The 18,443-nt window shown below is 37.9% G+C and overlaps 1 long non-coding RNA gene across 3 annotated transcripts in view; it reads right to left on the bottom strand.

Annotated features, from left to right (window-relative positions):
* Window positions 1-18,443, bottom strand: part of LOC142139468 (uncharacterized) — a 353,675-nt gene that overhangs the window by 84,679 nt on the left and 250,553 nt on the right. For all 3 annotated transcript variants that reach the window (XR_012688210.1, XR_012688209.1, XR_012688211.1), the window contains one exon: window positions 1,266-1,334. This is a non-coding gene — a long non-coding RNA (uncharacterized LOC142139468). The remainder of the gene's footprint in view (window positions 1-1,265; window positions 1,335-18,443) is intronic.

Below are 18,443 nucleotides of genomic sequence, written 5' to 3'. Positions count from 1 at the left end.
ACAGATAGACAGACAGACAGACAGACAGACAGACAGATAGATAGATAGATAGATAGATAGATAGATAGATAGATAGATGGATAGTGGTAATACATTAATTGTGCACCTACCTTCAACACTTAAAAGGTTAAAAAAAAGTTAAATGAAATTTTGGCAAGTTAAGTAGACTTTTGGCTCAAGTTTCAACAGATTAAGAAGTGTGTGGACTCAGAACCTCAATCACACAGACCCACAGAAACGAGCTTGAGCAGAACAATTCACCACAAGATCGGATCTACGGGTTTATGTTATTAGGCATAAAAACTACGGTATAATATATTTTATCTGATTATATATATATATATATATATATATATATATATATTGAATAGTGCATATTATAATTGTGAATTAAGATATTAAATTTAAATATATTACAAAATATTATAGGCGAGTTCTTGGGAAGAAAAAGGAGCAGGTATTTAATTATTCTTGGTCTTTAAAAGAAAGTTATTAACGACACATTAAAAGTTCTTCACTATAGAAAACAGCCTTTGAAAGGTTAAATATATTAAGTCGCTATTTGGCATCTTGCACATAAATAAGTAATTGTAATGAACTTTGCATCCACTATACAATATTGTATTTATTTATTTTTAACTAACAGTTGAATTTTTAGTCAAACTTCACTTACAACCCTGGTGAAAAAAACGATTTCTATCCATTCTATTAAATAGCTGAACGTGACCAAACCACAGAAAGAAATATAGGATGAATTCCATTAACAACAATGACATTGTATTACCTGACATACCCCTAACAGTGCATTATGGGTCACAGGAATAAAGACGGTCTAAAGTTCTGTTTTCAGTACATTTTCCATAACGCAAGAACAAGCGGAATTATTTTGAGAACAATATTTACCGTCCAGCCCTGAAACATATCGGTTCATTTGAAAATGCATTACAAAATACAGTACATAGGAATACTACAAGATTTTATTCTACAACAGATGCTTGAGACTGACAGAACAATGACAGACAATTACTTTGTATTCCAAGATTTAACTATCAGAAATTAAAAGCAAACACGTATACATATTTATACACTTGTCAACCAACATGAAGTGCGTTGGCAGTACAAGAATTATAAATTGTTAGTCTTTAAAAAAATAAGCATATTCTAAGACATTGGATGTTGCTAATTCGGAAGTGAAAATCACAGCAACGGCAAACGTTAGGCCATTTACAGTTTTTACATCTGACAATAAAAAAACTCCTCGTTACCTTTTGTCGATGTTCTGTAAACTTGATGCATTCGTTTACCACTTTGATCGAGTTCATTTTGTTTGCTTGCTGGAATAATGAGAAAACAATTAGCGCATGAGAAAAAAAATACTTTACGACAATACAAATATGATTCTTTGGAGCACAATACATGCATACATTTAACCAAATGTCAGCTTTACGATTATAAAAAAACAACTCACAGTAACCAGATATCATATACTGTATGTCATATAGGTTTTTATGTCAAAACCAGAAGACTGTCCTCTATTTTATGTTTTTAAGAGAAAAGTTGAAAATCTACGCTGGTTCCAAAAACAACACGTAATTATTGGCTGATGGTAAGTTCTGTTTTATATTAAAAAAAGAAAAAAAAAGAGGGGATGTTTTGAGATGTACAGAAAGCATTTCCAGATAAAGTGGCTGGGAGACGCTTTCTAGGTAAGCCCACAAAATATTATACATAAACAAATGATTTCATCAACAAAATTAAACAATTCTATCAATGAAAAGGGAGGCACTCTGGATATACAAGTGCCAGGACTAGGACAGGTCTCCATAGCCGTTGCCTCCCCCTTGCTGCACAATTTTTTTTATAGGTTTATAAAAAAAACACCTTTCTTATAATAGTTGAAAAACTGCAATAAAAAAAGTAAAATCTATCAAAAAAATATTTAATGAAGAAATATGTCCAATGAATAATTTTTCCATATCAGGCTAAACAATTAATCATAGCATAAGCGTTATGCCCCACCTAGTTTACCTATTAAAAAAAAATAAAAAAAATAACAATATTTATCTGATAACATATAATTTGTATATAATATTTAGCTTAATAAAAAGAAATGAAAAACACAATTTAATATAGACTAAAAAAATAATAACCTTTATTCCTTAAATTACCAGGCAACAGAATTATATTTAGTGATAGGCTTTTGTATTATTTTAACTCCTGTATCACAACCTACATGTTTACACTAGAAGTGCACTGTTTATTTCACATGTAGTTATTAATTAACCTTTACAAAAGCAGTCTGCTGATGTAATAAAAAAAGATTAGCATAACTATTTTACTTATTTTATTACTAGACCGTTGTCTGTTACATTTTAAGCAGCTATTCCACCTTGGTTCACTTGTTTCACTGGCATATAAAAAAATAGGTTCACATGTGAAGGTAACACAATCACTATAGACTTGCACAAACACAAAAAACATAAAATAAAAATAAGTATAAAATATAAAAATAACTTTTAGCCATTGATAATATAAATGTATGTACCCTGCAACTCAAACACATTACTTGGTGTAATGTATATGAGGATCGAAGCAAGTTGAAAGAAAAAATGGGGATAAGCCCGATAGCCCAGTGTACATGAATAGAAAGTAAAAGAAAAGTAAAATAATATATACCTGCGACAATAATACGCGTTATCTCCCTGCTGAAAGTATTGACACTTCCATGGAATTTAAATGAATTAACTTAGAAAAGTTTAGCACCTGTCTTTGGTAAATATGTCTAGCTATATGTCTGAAAATTGACATTTCCGTTAACTTGGGTTTGTTGTCTTTCCAGTTACTTCTTAAGGACCATGGTGCATGCTGATGTTTTTTTTTTTGTATTTAATTTCTTCTCAGAATTCCAGGCACAAAGCACTGCACAAAATCAGCACCACTCCTTGCCGCAACAATCTGCACAGCAGTGGAGGTGGAAGGACCCAGAAAATACATGTAGCCTGCTCGCATTTTATAAACAGGGAATGCAACAATCTGCTAGAGAAAGGGGGTCACAGGGGCATGTTGCCAGTAAGCTTCACTGTGGAGCAATGAGCTCATATTGAATGCTGTCAACCTGCTTGCCTGCTTCAAATGCCTGCTCATTACACATAGCAGAAGTTTTTTTTAGTTTTTGGACATTTGTAACGTTCAAATCAGATGTGCGGTAAGTTGCATATCCTTTAAAAAATAAAAACTTAGAACAAAAACATATTGGTTGGTAAGAACATTTATATTTTCTATTTCTCTATAAAGAAAACTAGCAAAAATTTATCAGGCGTGAAGGGGACAGCCTCCTGGTGGCCTGCCAAAAAGCCAGAATAAAGGCGAAGTTGTGTTCAAAGCCGAATCGCTTGCTGAGTCTGGCTAAAGTCAAGTATTAGGATCCGCCATTTTCTGAGCCATGAAAACGAAGAGGGGGGAAAAAGTCAGCACAGATGTTGCTATCCAAGACCCCTTGGCATCCACACAAAATCTCAGCCATAAGGTCACATGATCCTCTGCCAAGTCAGGAGTGCATTCCCATAAGCGACTCTGTAGAAATTGCGAAGGCAGCTATTGTCTGGCTTACTGTACGCCCTGAGCTCAGCCCACTCTTCATTAAATTAGCTGGAGAGAAAAAAAAAAAAAAAACGCATCACCTTTGGGGGTTGGGAGTCATGGAAACGTCTACCTGGCAAACTGCCCGCTTTCTCTGCCCATGAGCCAGAGATGGAATCGTGGTTGTTTAATAGGATGATGACTCGGAATGCAAAGTTGTCCAGAGTGAATCTGATTCATTCTCACAGAAACTCTTAAAGCTACTTAAGAGCAAAGAGAGCGAGCGAGCTAGAGAAACAGAAAAAAGAAAAATCTTACCGAATCGTGATGCTTGTTTTAAGAAAATGTTTTAAAATGTTGCTTTGAAATCCTTTAAAAAAAAAAATCTCGCTGTGCCATGTCAGGTCGCTTGGCTGCATTAACCTCTTTAGTGCCTTAAACTCACAAAACCCTGAACCACAGCTTTTTCTGCTTGTTCAAAACTACTTTTCTAGCTTTGGTTGCTTTTGCCTAGAAAAAAACGGACCTGTAACATATTAGACAGCAAAAACTTTAGCCCATGCCTAAAAGAGTTAAGTCAGACAATTATTCCCTTCTGTCATTGAAGGGGTGAGCCACAGTAGCTGCCAATAGTTTGTTCCTTTCAGAGTTGCTTGAGTATTGTATAACAGATCCTTTCAAATCTTGTTTGGTGCTGTCCGACTTCAAATTCCATATAAAGTAGGTGCACAGCAATAGCCAGTGGCAAGACTTTGCATGGCAGATACTGTATTGCAGTATGTTGTCTTGAAGTAGTACGCCGTAAAATCTGTTTAGATGCCAGTAGTACGATGAAGCGAGTCAGTCAGGCCCCTCCCTGCTTTCAGCTTTAAAGTACACATCCCTCCAGAAAAAATAAATAGGTAACAACCGCAAAGACTCGGAATCAAAATAAAAATAAATTCATGCTTTCAATACATGGGATAAAGATAGGGTCATGTCGTGGCTTTCAGGAGTCTAAATCCAGATTGTCGCTGCAAAAACCATAATGGCACTTAGCCAAGACTTTGCTGTCAGTCATTAAAATTATAGTTCAGTTCTAAACAGCTCTGAAAAATGGAAAAAGTAAAGTGCACATCAAACCTGCAGTCATATTTGCAAGTAATTATTTTAATGCAAAGTGAGAGACAGGAAATCTTTCGTTTTAGCACTATTTTTGCACTAAAACTCAACATGCCACATACACAGCAGTCAAACTATTTTCAAGCTTTGTCACAGGTTAGTCATTTGGTACCAGCAGTAACAGACAGGTGTCTTGAGGGCTAAAAGGTAATTGACCTGTAGCCCCCCTAGGGTAACAGTGGATCTGTGGGTGCAGCGTCAGTTTCTCTATCTCCACAAAATGATGATTACAGTAAAATAGCAGCTTTTAGGATATCAAAATATCTGCTAGCTAAAACCTTTTATTGAAGGGGTGGGGGGGTTGATAGAGTCCCAGAATTGTGCCATACTAGTAACCAGACAAGAATTAGTTACTCTATGGAGAGTTGTATTTGCCCTCATCTCAAGCACTTTAAATTTTTGCTCAACCACAAAGGTCAAAGTAGTTTCCTGAAATGCACCCAGTGAAAACAGCCATGTTGGGGGCTGTGCCAATATTCATGTGACTGCAGCTCAGTAGGAGTTAGAAACATCATAGGATCAGACCAGGGGTTGTCCTATACATTCTGCCGTCTCATCCCTGTACTGTAGACATGTATGCTTAACATTAATGCTAAAATAAATATTATGGAGGCTTATAATTAATATTATCATACATCCCAACATATCAGTCACCGGTTATTGTGATTTAAGTGGAGGGGTGGGTCATTGACGAAGCTCAAAACAGCTGAGGCACAGTTCAAATCCCCCCTTTTTGGCGCCCCTTTCCTTTAACTGCACAAATGCGCCTACATTTACACCAGAGGGCATGGGTTGGCGGCACAAGATGGCAGGAGGAGTAGAAGTTTGCATTAGCCAATGGGAGGGGTTGGGAGGAGCCAGGACGTTCCTTGCCAAATACAGAATAATTTTGTGGAGCAATGCTAAAATTAGATTTCATTTGCATAGTGAGATTACTGATATGAGATAAAGGAGTAAGGAGGGTGCATATTAAAGGGTGTTCCTTGCTGTGTGTATAGGGTACACTGCATTATCCATAACTCAAAACAACTTCAATTTTCCCATCTTGTAATTGCTCAGCTCACTTTGTCCAATGTAAAAAAACATTCCCAACCCCCCAAAAGTGACACAAAAGGCAGACAGGATGTCGCTTTACTATCATGATTAATATAAGCTATAAATTAGGCTATAGTAAGCATTATTTTAGAAGAAAAAAGGAAACGTTGTATTTAATGAAGGGGTGGTTGTAAAATAGTAGACAGAAGGTTGGACCTTGACTTGACATTCTTACACTGTTACGCACTGCGGTTCTTGCGATTCGTCTGCTTACGCGCGATCCTAAGAGCACATCTTGTAAACAAGGCATCTGCAGACAGCAGAGACCAGGCGTTGGGCAGAGCGTCCAGATGCATTGGAGCAAAAGGCCCTTTGCCAATGCGCTTTGCAAATATGGGTCACTGAGTTTTCAGGATGGAACTTTCCCTTTAATTTAGGGTTCCTCGTTTTACATTGATCTAGTAAGAGGAGACTTTTGCATTATAAGTTGCTATTGGTTCATTGCATCCCTATTTGATTTATAACTTCAACGTGGTGGCCACCGCGCAGTGATACAAACTCCTTCTATGCCTATATTCACGACACCTGACGGCAGGCGACAACTGTGGATACATGTGGGGCTAATAACATCTAGCTTTACCACGGCAGGATCGCACCAGGAGAAGTTGGCTTATACTGAAAGGTCTGCCCTTACGATTGTTTGATTAATGCATTCGTGTTAAACTGTGGATAACAAGCCTCACTATTTAATTGTGCCAGGAACATTTGGCAAATATTGAAGGTAGGACTATACCGCCACTCAACATGTCTTAAACCAGTGGATCAGATACTTTCAGGTACATTTGAGACCGGTCTTGATTTATGCTACATTTGGTAGTTTTTTTTTATATATGCGTATTTTTATTAGAGATTGTATATCAATAAACATTTGTGGTGGATAAACTTATCCCAGGATACTTTAATTACTTCTGCCATAGGGAGTTTGATTTTTCTATTATTTATCTATGCTTTGGATTTTTAGCACTGTCCTATTTTGTTGAGTATTCTCTATCTAAAGAGGGTTTGGCATTAACCACTTGTGTAGTACAGCTGCTGGCATTATAGCATTATTTATATTATTAAGCTCAGCGCAGGATATACAGGGTTTTTTTCCATATTGGTACAATGAGCGAATAGTCACAATCTCGGTGTTAGCTGCAGAGCCTCAAGTAAAGGGACCACTCTACATATATTTTATGGAGAAAAAATATTTTATAGCATGTACAACATGTTAATATACCATAGGCCTGAGTCATTAAGGAAAGTAACGCAAACAAAGGAGTAAATGTTCTCTGGGACAAACCATGTTACAATGCAAGGGGTGCAAATTAGTTTATTATTTCGCATGTAAGTTAAATACTGGCTGCTTTTTCATCTAGTACACAAATACTTGATAGCTTTATTTTTACACTGAAATTTAAAGTTGATCTAAGACATGCTCTACCCGAACTATAAATCTGTCCTCACATTTTAAATTTACCTCCCCCTCCAATGCAACATGGTGTTGCCCAGGTTCAAAGTTACCCCTTTTTTATGCTTTGCTCACCTTAATGACTCAGGCCCTGTATTTTTAAATATTTTGTGATAACAAAAGATAATAAAGACACATTTTTACAAAATATCATATTGCAACTAGTCCAAACCTGGTTTGACTAATCTGTTACAAATAACAACAAGCCGCAGTTGATATATGCCATGTCTTGTTTATATATTTATATATATATGTCATTCATCAACATCATCATCATCAACATTTATTTATATAGCGCCATCAAATTCCGTAGCGCTTTACAATTGGGACATTTGGGTAATACCATTTTTCCTATAATTACTTTTTAAGTTGTATATATCATCCGTTTCCATAAAGATCAAGATATTGCATATATTTCTCTTTAGACCTATATAGATCATTCTTTCCAGTAGATGCATTTAAATGATGACACTCACTGACAATAGATATACCAGACTTGCCTACTCTTCTGGAATTTCCAGGAGGTTCTTGAATTGTAGGCATCCTCCCAGGGCTTAAAGATGTGATTCGCTCTATAAAGCCACGCCCCCTCCTGCACTTTGGAAGGTTTTAAAAGTGGGCAAGTATGAGATATGTTCAGAACACTTTTAAACACCAATCAAACCCTAATTGTGGTTCTGGCCAGAACCACAAATTATAAAACTAGGCAGAGTTATGGAAAAGATATATATTTTCATGACAAAATATGGGAAATATATCTAAGTAACATTTTGCTTTTCTTTTCTCCTTTGGCATCTTGCGGATCCCGCCGCATGTTACACGTAGTGGGTAGAGTGAGCAGGACGGACTTTGGGTGCAGGATATGGACTCAATTCAGCCAAAATACAGTGTTTACTGTAAAAATATATACTAATTGTGCCCAAGGCAGGGCACAAGCTTGAAATGGCCCTGAGAAGTAAGGAAATACTCCATCGCACTTATAACAGACTTGCAGTGGAAAGCTAGGATACAACTCGTCAACGCAATCCCTCTCCTTGCTTCATATATAATAATGTAAGCTTTGGCATTAATGAGTCCTCTAATAAGAACAATGTAATGTATTTTATTGACTTCATTATTTGAAATTTTTATGGTGTTATTTTTAGAATAAAATACTGTATGTGGCAGAGCTGCACATGTCATCTCTATGGCTCTTCTCCACCACCAGAGCTTCTCGTTTTTCACTATGCTGCAAACAAGGTAGTGCTGTTTTTAATTAGCTGATAGTGTTGTCAACAGTTTAGGCAGCCTGAGGCCGGTGAGCTGAGTACACAGAGATATCACCAAGCGAGATCTAGCTGTTATACAGATGAATACAGCAGAAAGTTACATTTGTATGACGGCATGTGAGGCTATATGGTGGCAAGAGAGGATAAACCTGGACATATGGTGCTATATAGTGGCAAATGAGGCTATATGGGGGTATACGAGGGGACAGCTGGGTGCGTTGTACACCGTACTTTCTGCAATACCACCCACATTATCTATTTACATTTCTGCCGTACTGACAAAAGGCATTCCTACCACAGTATGTGTGCATATCATTCTGCAATACGTTTTGATGTATCCTTAAAGCAGATGATGATCATCTCAAACAATACATTTTTCTATGGGAGATAACATAATTTATTTAGAATATGTTCTAGATAAATATATAGACAATAGTTAATATATAAATAAAAAAACTTAACAAAGGAAAAAAAAGTTTGAATATTTATCTAGAATTCTACAAGTTCCTCATCCTGGTTCTGGTTCTGTTGGCTTTAGCTTAAATGGAAAAGTAGCACCTAGACTTCGGTAAGCCCCTGCAGAGTGTCCACAGCTAGCTTTAAGGCAATGGGTCAGTGGCTCGGATATAGTTATAAGGTCCAGAGATCATGGTATGCATTTTAACTTTAAATGTCTTTTTTTGACATATCATGTCGCAAAAATGGGCATAATGTACCCATGTGCCCAAATCCTTAGAGAACTGACAATTATAGCACCAGATGTAGGAGGACATTTTAGGTGACATTCATTCTAGTTGAATTTCTCATATGTTTGCCCAAACAAACAACAACTGAAGTGGAGCTTATTAAGCTTACGAAGGGGTTACAATGGGCCCCGACAGTGAGGTGGGGGGGCTCTGGCAAAGCAGGTTAATGCACTCCAGAGGCCTCTACTGTTCTGAAATTATCTCTGGGGCTTGGCCTGTGCAGGGGAGCTTTGGATTTTAAAGCTCATTGTGCTCATTCTTAAGAATTAGAATAATTATTACAGTGGTTCTGAAACACCCAATGTGACTCCATGGCACGTGAGCCAGCCTGGATGCTACCTCGAAACAGAGTGGAAGCCTAAAGAGTGGTAAGTACAAATGCATCTCCACACCCTACCACTCCTGCATTCCGTGAATGTAGCCGGGTCTATGTGAACTGACATGTCCTCACCAGCTGTCAAGTCCTAGGATACCTTTCACTTACCTCTCTGTTCAACAGGAACAGTGATAGGCGTTGGACACAGCAATTCAAGTAGTCAATATCTTGTGAACAATGCTATAAACTGTAGATTTTTTTTTAAATTACAATGTTGTGTGTTTTATCAATAACTTGTTTGGATTCATAATGTATTATAGTTAGCAGCAAGATGTGTCTTAGCCACCATTAAAATACATTGTATTGATTTGCAGCGTATCCTGGATAGTCAGCACCACTTGTTCCTCGGTGACCAAACCTGACTCAATGGTTTCAAGGATGTTATTGAGCAGTGTGTTTAACACCACAATTTACTACATCACTGTGACAGGAGCCTCACGTCACTACTTTGTGCTGTTTGAAGATCCTGATCATTCCACTATCTAACTCTCAGTCTGTTCCTTGCTGCTTGCCTCCATTCTCCTACTCATACAATGACACTGCCCCAGTCAAAGACAGCCTTGCCTTTACTAATACAATCACCCAAATGGACAGGTCAATGTCTCCACACAAGATTTGTGCTCTCATCTACTGTTGCTATGAACGTTCTGATGATCTGATTGGTTAGAGGTTGTTCTAGAGCAAGCCTGACCAACGTGTTGTGAAACTACAAACTACATCATATTCTGCTAGCAGATAGCCAGTTGATAACTGGCAGGGAATGCTGGGAATTGCAGTTTCACAACACCTTGAAAACAAAAACAAATTAATGGATTCCAATAGCATTTCATTTTGCCCCAACAAACAATATAGCAGCCCCACATTAATCAACCTTTGTATTCAAGGTTAAATAGGTTTTATCTATGGATAACAACTGTGTCCCTTGGCTGATACATATTTAATAGCATCAACACAATCAGTGAATCCCTCATGTGACCAAAACACATTTACATTAATCAAACCTTTGTTGAAGCAACATAATCACATACATATATATATATATATATATATATATATATATATATATATATATATATATATATATTAGAATATTTTTTTATTTTCTAAAATTATAAACTACACATATTGATGTGTAGATTTTATGTAGACCCTATGCAACTTTTTGGAATGAATAAAATACATTTTCAAAGCCTCAAATTTGTATATTTTTTAATTTGTTGTGAAGCTTTCCTTTGCTGTATCATTTCTTACAGATAACATTACCACTTGACAATTAAACACAAAAATCTCAACGATCATATAGTATATATAGTATATAAAGTATTGTTCAGTCAGATCCTGACTTTCCCTACGTTTCCTTTGTAATAAAAGTGTGAGGGAGAATCCTCATCACAAACTGCAAAAGAATACATACAACCGCTATTAGTCATTGTTCAAAAAGATAAAATTGTAACCACAACATGTCAGTTATGCTCGGTGTGATTCTTCTACCACCAACTGCATAAAGCATGTCTCCCTACAGGCAGACTGCAATCCTGTCTCTGCACAGCCCCCCAAAATGATGCTCCACCCTCCTAATTATTTGAGAAACATCTCATAAAAACTACAAGATATTAAACACTTATTTTGGCATATTTGCCGCAAAATGTGTTTCTACATACTACACATGTGTGGCTTCTATGCATGCTGAAATGCTAAAGCTGTTCAAGATTTAGATAATCATTTAATACAACATTTCCTTCTCCCTGGGATAGTAGCAAATTTTTAAAGTGGGATTACCGTACATGGGCAGACAGATTTCAAGACCTATCCAGATTTATTAACTGAAAATAAGAAGAATATATTTTGCATGATGGATCAGTGAATCGCCTTCGCTATGGGACTGGTCTGTATAACTTGGCCAATTGATTCTATTCTACACTCGATTAAGAGATGAGAGTTATCATTATCCAAATATACTTTTATGACAAGAGCACTACTAAAATCCTTCTATATATAAATGCCTCATCTGTAAACCTGAACCATTTGATTCTTGACTTTCCTGGCACCTTCATCAGTGTTGCAATTATACAGTCAGTGGCATGCTAAGTCATTCTATAATATATACAATAAGTGACATTACTATATACGGATGAGTATATGAAATACAGAATAGTAATAGGTCTACCCGTTATATGTTCTGTATCGATGTCTTTACTTCACAAGGCATACTGATATTGGTAAGGGATATCAAACATCCTAGTGCAGATTATAAGGGCATTACAAGACACAGTGGAGTAGTATAAAAATATGTCTTAGTATCTTTCTAATGATCCAGGAATTATTTCATGATTTCAAATATCTGCTACATTTACTCATATGTATATTACAGCATACATTAATGGTTACTGTCGTATGCAGAAAGTTGTGGAGGTGCAGTGGAAAAGTTTCTTCTTCCTCTTTGTTGCACGCACTTTTTTCGGGAGTTTGCACATTTGCTCCCTGGTGTTTCGGGCACATACATAGGATAGAGTTATTGAGCTTCTCAAGACAGCACACAGCTATCGGAGGAAGCAAGTGTTGCTCCACCTGATGGAAGTAACTGCCTGTGGACAGTTTGGGACGTTCCTGACGAATGCGTGCTTGCTGCAGCAACGCGTTTTACTTTGAGAGACAATATATTCTTAGTTGTGGAAACTGCACATTAAAGGAGTCATTCCCGTGTTACAAGTTTCTGCAAAGCCTTTATAGCACCACAAAGCTGTATGATTTATACATGTTCACTATTACCTTGAATGAAATACCTTTTCCCCTATATAAGCTAATTAAATCTGAAAGCACTATCATTACTTAAGAAATAAATGAGGCTCAGATAAGCATCAATGGACATATTTACTGTAACTTCTAAAAAGGAAGAGTGGATAATGGCAGGGGAGGGATAACATTTTGGTACCAATACATTCAGTCTCTAACCCTTTCTCCAAAGGCCCCTTCACAGCAGCGCTGGGCGACAGACCTTCAGCAATGGGAGAAGATGTATCTTACCTCCCTCCATATGTCTGAATGTATTAATCACACAGAAATGCAGGTCAAACTCCTCAATAGATTACATCCCACCCCTGCTAGATTACACACCATTTTGCCTACCCAATCCAAAAAATTTTGGCGCCAGTGTAGCCATGTGGCTAACATAATACATATATTTTGGACTTATCCATCTATTCAATTGCTTTGGGGAGAAGTTTTGGAATTAATATCTACTGTGCTTGGAGAGGTCATCACTACGGACCCCGCCCATGGCGCTTCTCCAAATTTACACCATCTTTGTCCCCAAACCCTTCAACATTAATTGTTTGTCGTCCACCTAAACCTGACCAGGTGTATAAGATTTGGTTTAGTGTTAAGACGTGTGCTTTATACTCCTCTATACACTGTGTATAATTTTCCTTTTGATATTTGGAATGTTCTTTCCCAGTTGTGTAATTTAACATCTTTACCGTTGCGATCCCTTGTTACGTTCCCACCCTTACTGTTCCCCTTTCTTTTTTCTGTACCCAGTTATATATTTTTGAAAAATTTCAATAAAAATTATTGATGATAAATAGAAAGAGTCCAGGTGTTGGTCATAGCATCCAATCAGCTTCTAGCTATTAATTTCTAGACTGTACTAGATAAATGATAGCTAGAATCTAATTGGTTGCTATGGGCAATACCTCCTTATTATTAGTTTTAGTAAATATATCACAGAGGCTCTATCACACTATTTTCTTGTAAATAACTACCCACTTTTGAACCGGAGTGTAGACTCACTTTTGACCCTGAGTCTATATCCACTTATTCATAGTTGCCTAGTCTCCTGGAATGTCTGAGAAACGCACACATTTCTAGGAGTTCTCCTGGACGCCTGGGAGAGCAATGCAGCCTCCCACATCTGCCCACTTCCCTGGTAAAGTAGGTGGAAGGGGTGGGGCTTATTGACGTGATCTGCGCGGCCAACCCCCACCTACTTTTGCCGGTCCCTGCTCCAGCGCCCGTCAGCATCCAATAAACACCGGAAATCTGATTTTTTAATAGCGTCTGATATATTCTGCTGAGGACATGTAGCTGTGTCTAAATAAACAAATTTATTTTTTAATGTTTTTAAAATGTGGCGTCCAAGCGGCTTGAAATCTTCCAGGACCCTGAGCAATATTATCTCAGCAACATGAAGATGGTGGAAAAAAAAAAGAGAACCACTTAAGTTTGACCTCTATACGGCATCAAAGCAGCAATAGCGGTCGACTCATATAATTCAATACTGTGTTACAGATAAGGATTACATTATTACATGCAAATGTTGCCAACCCGCCATGCAAGCAGGAAACGGGGAAAAGGAATGATTTCTAACGGGTGCTTCGAATGTCAGTATGTTCTAGGTCTCTCCTAGTAACACAGCTCTCAGTTCTGTTCTTCTACTGAAACCTTTTCTGTACCTCGCATGGTGTTAACTCGCTGGGTCATGTCAGGACACCGGGTGAAATATCTGCTTTATGGAACAAACTTCAGCGCTGGCTTTAAGACCACAATAAATTAGCCAAAACTTAAACTGAATAATAGCTTGCAGTAACCATATAAGACAGACAGCTGGTAGCATACATTCTGCTCTCTCATTTCTGAAAACACATTATGCTTGCTGGCAGCCAAGGCAGTTCAAGTGGAAAATAAGTGTTATGAATAAGTATGGAATAGCACTACGTTAACATACAGCAATCTGTACTGTCATTAACCTAATTTGCAGGAAATAATATAGAAATGTGGGAAACCTCAAGCCAGTAAATAACAAACAAATAAACAAAATAGTAAATAGAAGGAGATAATGACGAGAACAAGTTACAGATCCAAAATAACCTTTTGTCTAGACAGTGGCACTTGTTAACCTTACCAGATTGAAGAACTACAGAGCCAATCAGGGATGTTTATGTAAATTAGTTTGAATCTGATTGGTTGCTATGGGTTACAGGACCCTTTCTCCTGGCCACCAGTTAGCTAGTGCTAGGTCACATAGTGAGGCTTACGTTTAACATTTGGGAAGTATGTGATAATAATGTGTAGGTAATTCATATTAAATTTGATTAAAAACTCAAACTTGCTAATTAAACAACAAAGCTTGCTCTTCTGCTGTTCTAAAGGTAACCAAATACTCTTATCAGACTTTCTACACACTATATTTACTCAATGAATAGCCTCATATATACTTAAAATAATAATAATAATAATAATCATCATCATGATTACAACAGATTATCATTACACTCTTCTAAAGAAATCCAATATATTTTCTTTATTACACATATAAATCATAGAAACACATTATAATCTTTATAAAGTCCTTGTGCCTATTAGTTCAATATAGATATGGTTATATTCATGCGTATATCAATTAATATTGTTCATGTAATAGATTTATATGGGCAATCCCACCAGCTTTGAGGTTAATACAATATAATCAAAATTCTTTGTATGGAATATATTGTGAACAAATCACTAATTCATTCTTTATATTAGTTACTAATAATGAAAAAATATATTCACACTATTGTTTTTCTGATGACAAACTTTTGTCACGAAATTCACGGGTAATCTTAGGATCCCCTGAATTAGCCTGATTTGGCACAACTCAACCCAAAGGCGTGGGGTCTAACAGAACAGGTGGTCTTCGCCGGGAGCCCCCGCAAGGAGGTATGGTCTTTGCAGCCCCTGTCCCGCAGGTCACAGCCCCTTGAGAGAGTACCAGGCAGATCAGTTTGGGAGAGAAGTGAGCAGGTAGCGGAGTCACTGGGACAGCGTGTAGATCCAATATGTGGTCTGCGGACAGGATGTACTGACAGTAGCTGTACATTATAAGGTAACTCGGAGTATGTAACAACGGAGTCACTGGAACAGCGTGGAAGTCCAATACCCGAACTACAGACAGGATTCCAGAAGCAGAGAGAGAAAGAGCCAGGTCCTACCAAAGCACAAAGAACAGGCACCTGACAGCTAGGTCAGGTGCTTTAAATATCCCTACAGTAGATTGGACCAATGAGGGACGAGTGGGAGGTCTCAAATGGAAGAACGGGTCTGCGCATGCGCAGACCCAAAAGCAAGATGGTGCCCGCCATTGGAACGATGCGCCCGCTATCACCGGGATTTCTGTCTGTCAAGGGAAGGTATGCTTATTATTCAACATATGCTTATCACTATTTAATCTTATTGTTTTCTTACTAATATTGCTTCCTTTATTGCTATACAACTTTACTCCCCTGTCCTTCTATTTGATAGTAAATTATGATAAGGATGTAAGTGTTTACACAACTTGAAGCCAAAGATTGTAGACCACACACAATGGACTGTTTACTCTTGAAGAAAGAGCAGGGGTGGATCTGGAGGGCGTGGGGGGCACGCAGTGTGATGAAGGAGGCACAATGTGATAAGGGGCACAGTGTGATAAAAGTGCACAGAGTTACAAGGGTCAGATAAATCTGTTATTTGTTGCTCTTATTGATGCGAATCCATAGCTATATAGTGTTTTACTTAAAGTGAAGCAAAGAACAAACCTGGCCGACTTGTATCCTAAAACACATTAATTTGTGTGACACAGTGTTGTAGGGCACAGGGCCTACAGGAGTCGCTACCGGAGAGGGTGGAGGAGTCGTTAATGGATAGGGGGAGGAGTTGTGACTGTGAAAAGGAGAGGTTGAAAATAATCAATATCCCCTGCCCCCCCTCCCCCCAAAAAAAATTATATCCATCACTGAGATATAGATTGCAAAATGCTACAAGCTATGCAGACTGGATTGTTTACTAGTTTCTGGAACTGACTATCTTCACTCTAGTAAAACACAGTGCAAGCACTAGGCAATGCCAGGATGGAACCCAGCTTCACCAGGATGAAGAACAGTGAGGTCGGCTCATGTGCCATATGGTGGTGGGAATCACAGAAACAATTAGTGACACGCTGCATATTTGTTCATTGGCCATAAAAAAACATATGAAAGGTATTTTTAGCATTTTGAGTAAATAAAACATCCTAAGACAAATGTATGAAATCATCATAATCATATCTTAGTTTGTGTTTGGATTTTATTAGGTAATGTTATGATTTTTTCAGAAATATGTCAGCAGGCAGTAACTTTCTCATTTTATTTAAGTTAGGGGTTTGGTTCTTTTCTCTCTTTATAAACAAAACACAAGCGAACCCAGCAGAGAATACCAACATGTACTTTACAAGAGGTGGGCCGGCAGAGGAGGGGGCATCTGCCCCCTTTGTACCTGCCTTTGCTGTGATGTGAGGGCTGCAGCTGTACACCCTGATCAAGCTGCTTACTGATCCTGAGCACCAGCAGACTGTACACCAGCTGATGATTACATTCAGGGTGGGCCATCTGACCATTATATATAACTGTAAAATATACGCAGGGGTGCAGCAGATTGTGGACCCCTCGCACTGCCGATGCCTCGCTAACGGAGGGAAGGCTAGTGAGAGAATAGAGAGAGATATTTAGCACTACTACCCACCTTAAATATTAAAACACAACTGATATTTTACGGGGCATATATTAATAGCAATAAAGGAAGCAATATTAGTAAGGAAACAATAAAATTAAATAATGATAAGCATATATTGAATAATAAGCATATCTGGACTTGTCAGTTATCTTTGCAAACAGGGAAGGTGCTACCACTAGGCAGCTGCCTAGGGTGCCAGGCTGTAGGGGGTGTCTGATATAATGTCACTCATGCAATGTCTTGACTGTAATCTAGATGCCCCCACACTGAGCATCAGATGCAGACATGGAGGGGCAGTAGCTGGCAGCTTCTTACCCATGTTTGTAATTCTCAGACAGTCTGGCTCTTGGCTATAATATCGCAGACCAGTGCAACACTCCCAAGAATAGATACCGCCCCGCTCCATTCAACACTAGGTAAAAGAAGTAGGTGGGGCTAGACGGGGGTGGTTGGTGCCCATGGGGTGTGCCTAAAACATCCAAAACCCACGCATCCCTGTTTGTAGATGATTGTAGATGATTACAAACAAGACAAAATACTTTCACCACTAGATGCAAAATGCCCTTTCATAGACCATAACCTAACAGATACTTACAGTATGAATCCCTTCAGGGCCAAAGAAATATCATATCATCAACTCACTCATCAAACATAGGGTGGGCAGCCTCAAGAACTAACAACCCTGCAGCGGCTGATCACATGCCTGAGCTACGACTATAACTGCATGACTGCCACACTTGGTCCTGTGAGTTACCTTGACATGTTGGCTAAGACATGTTAGCATTATAAATTCATGAAGACTGTGGGAGGGCGCAGGGGTCAGCATTTCCCAAACTGCAAGGTTGGCCAGCAGATCTAATGGGTGGAGGGAATATTGTATCTGTAAAATACACCAATGGGCACAAAAGTTTTCCTTTGGGGAAAGGAATCTTTCAATATTTGAATATGATGGTTTCATAAACACAAGTTATAACAGTAAATTATCTTAGCCAAACAGTTATACTGAAACCATATTAGGAATGCAAATGACTGTGAAATTGCATTCCTATAATATCAAAATAAATCTGATTGGCCGTTACTATAATAAAATTCCCGATTAAGAAATTGAGCTTATTAACAGATGGAGAAATGAGCATTTCTTCAGATAATCACAAGAGTGTGAAGGGTGTCTGGAATTTACATTAAGAATAAATAAGAAGATAAGCAGAAAAAAGTACAGCACATACATCATCCACAATAATAATAGGTCATTGTGCATTCAA

This window comes from Mixophyes fleayi, chromosome 2 (assembly GCF_038048845.1).
Source record: "Mixophyes fleayi isolate aMixFle1 chromosome 2, aMixFle1.hap1, whole genome shotgun sequence".
NCBI classification, from domain to species: domain Eukaryota; kingdom Metazoa; phylum Chordata; class Amphibia; order Anura; family Limnodynastidae; genus Mixophyes; species Mixophyes fleayi.
This window is presented reverse-complemented; position numbering and strand designations above follow the sequence as displayed.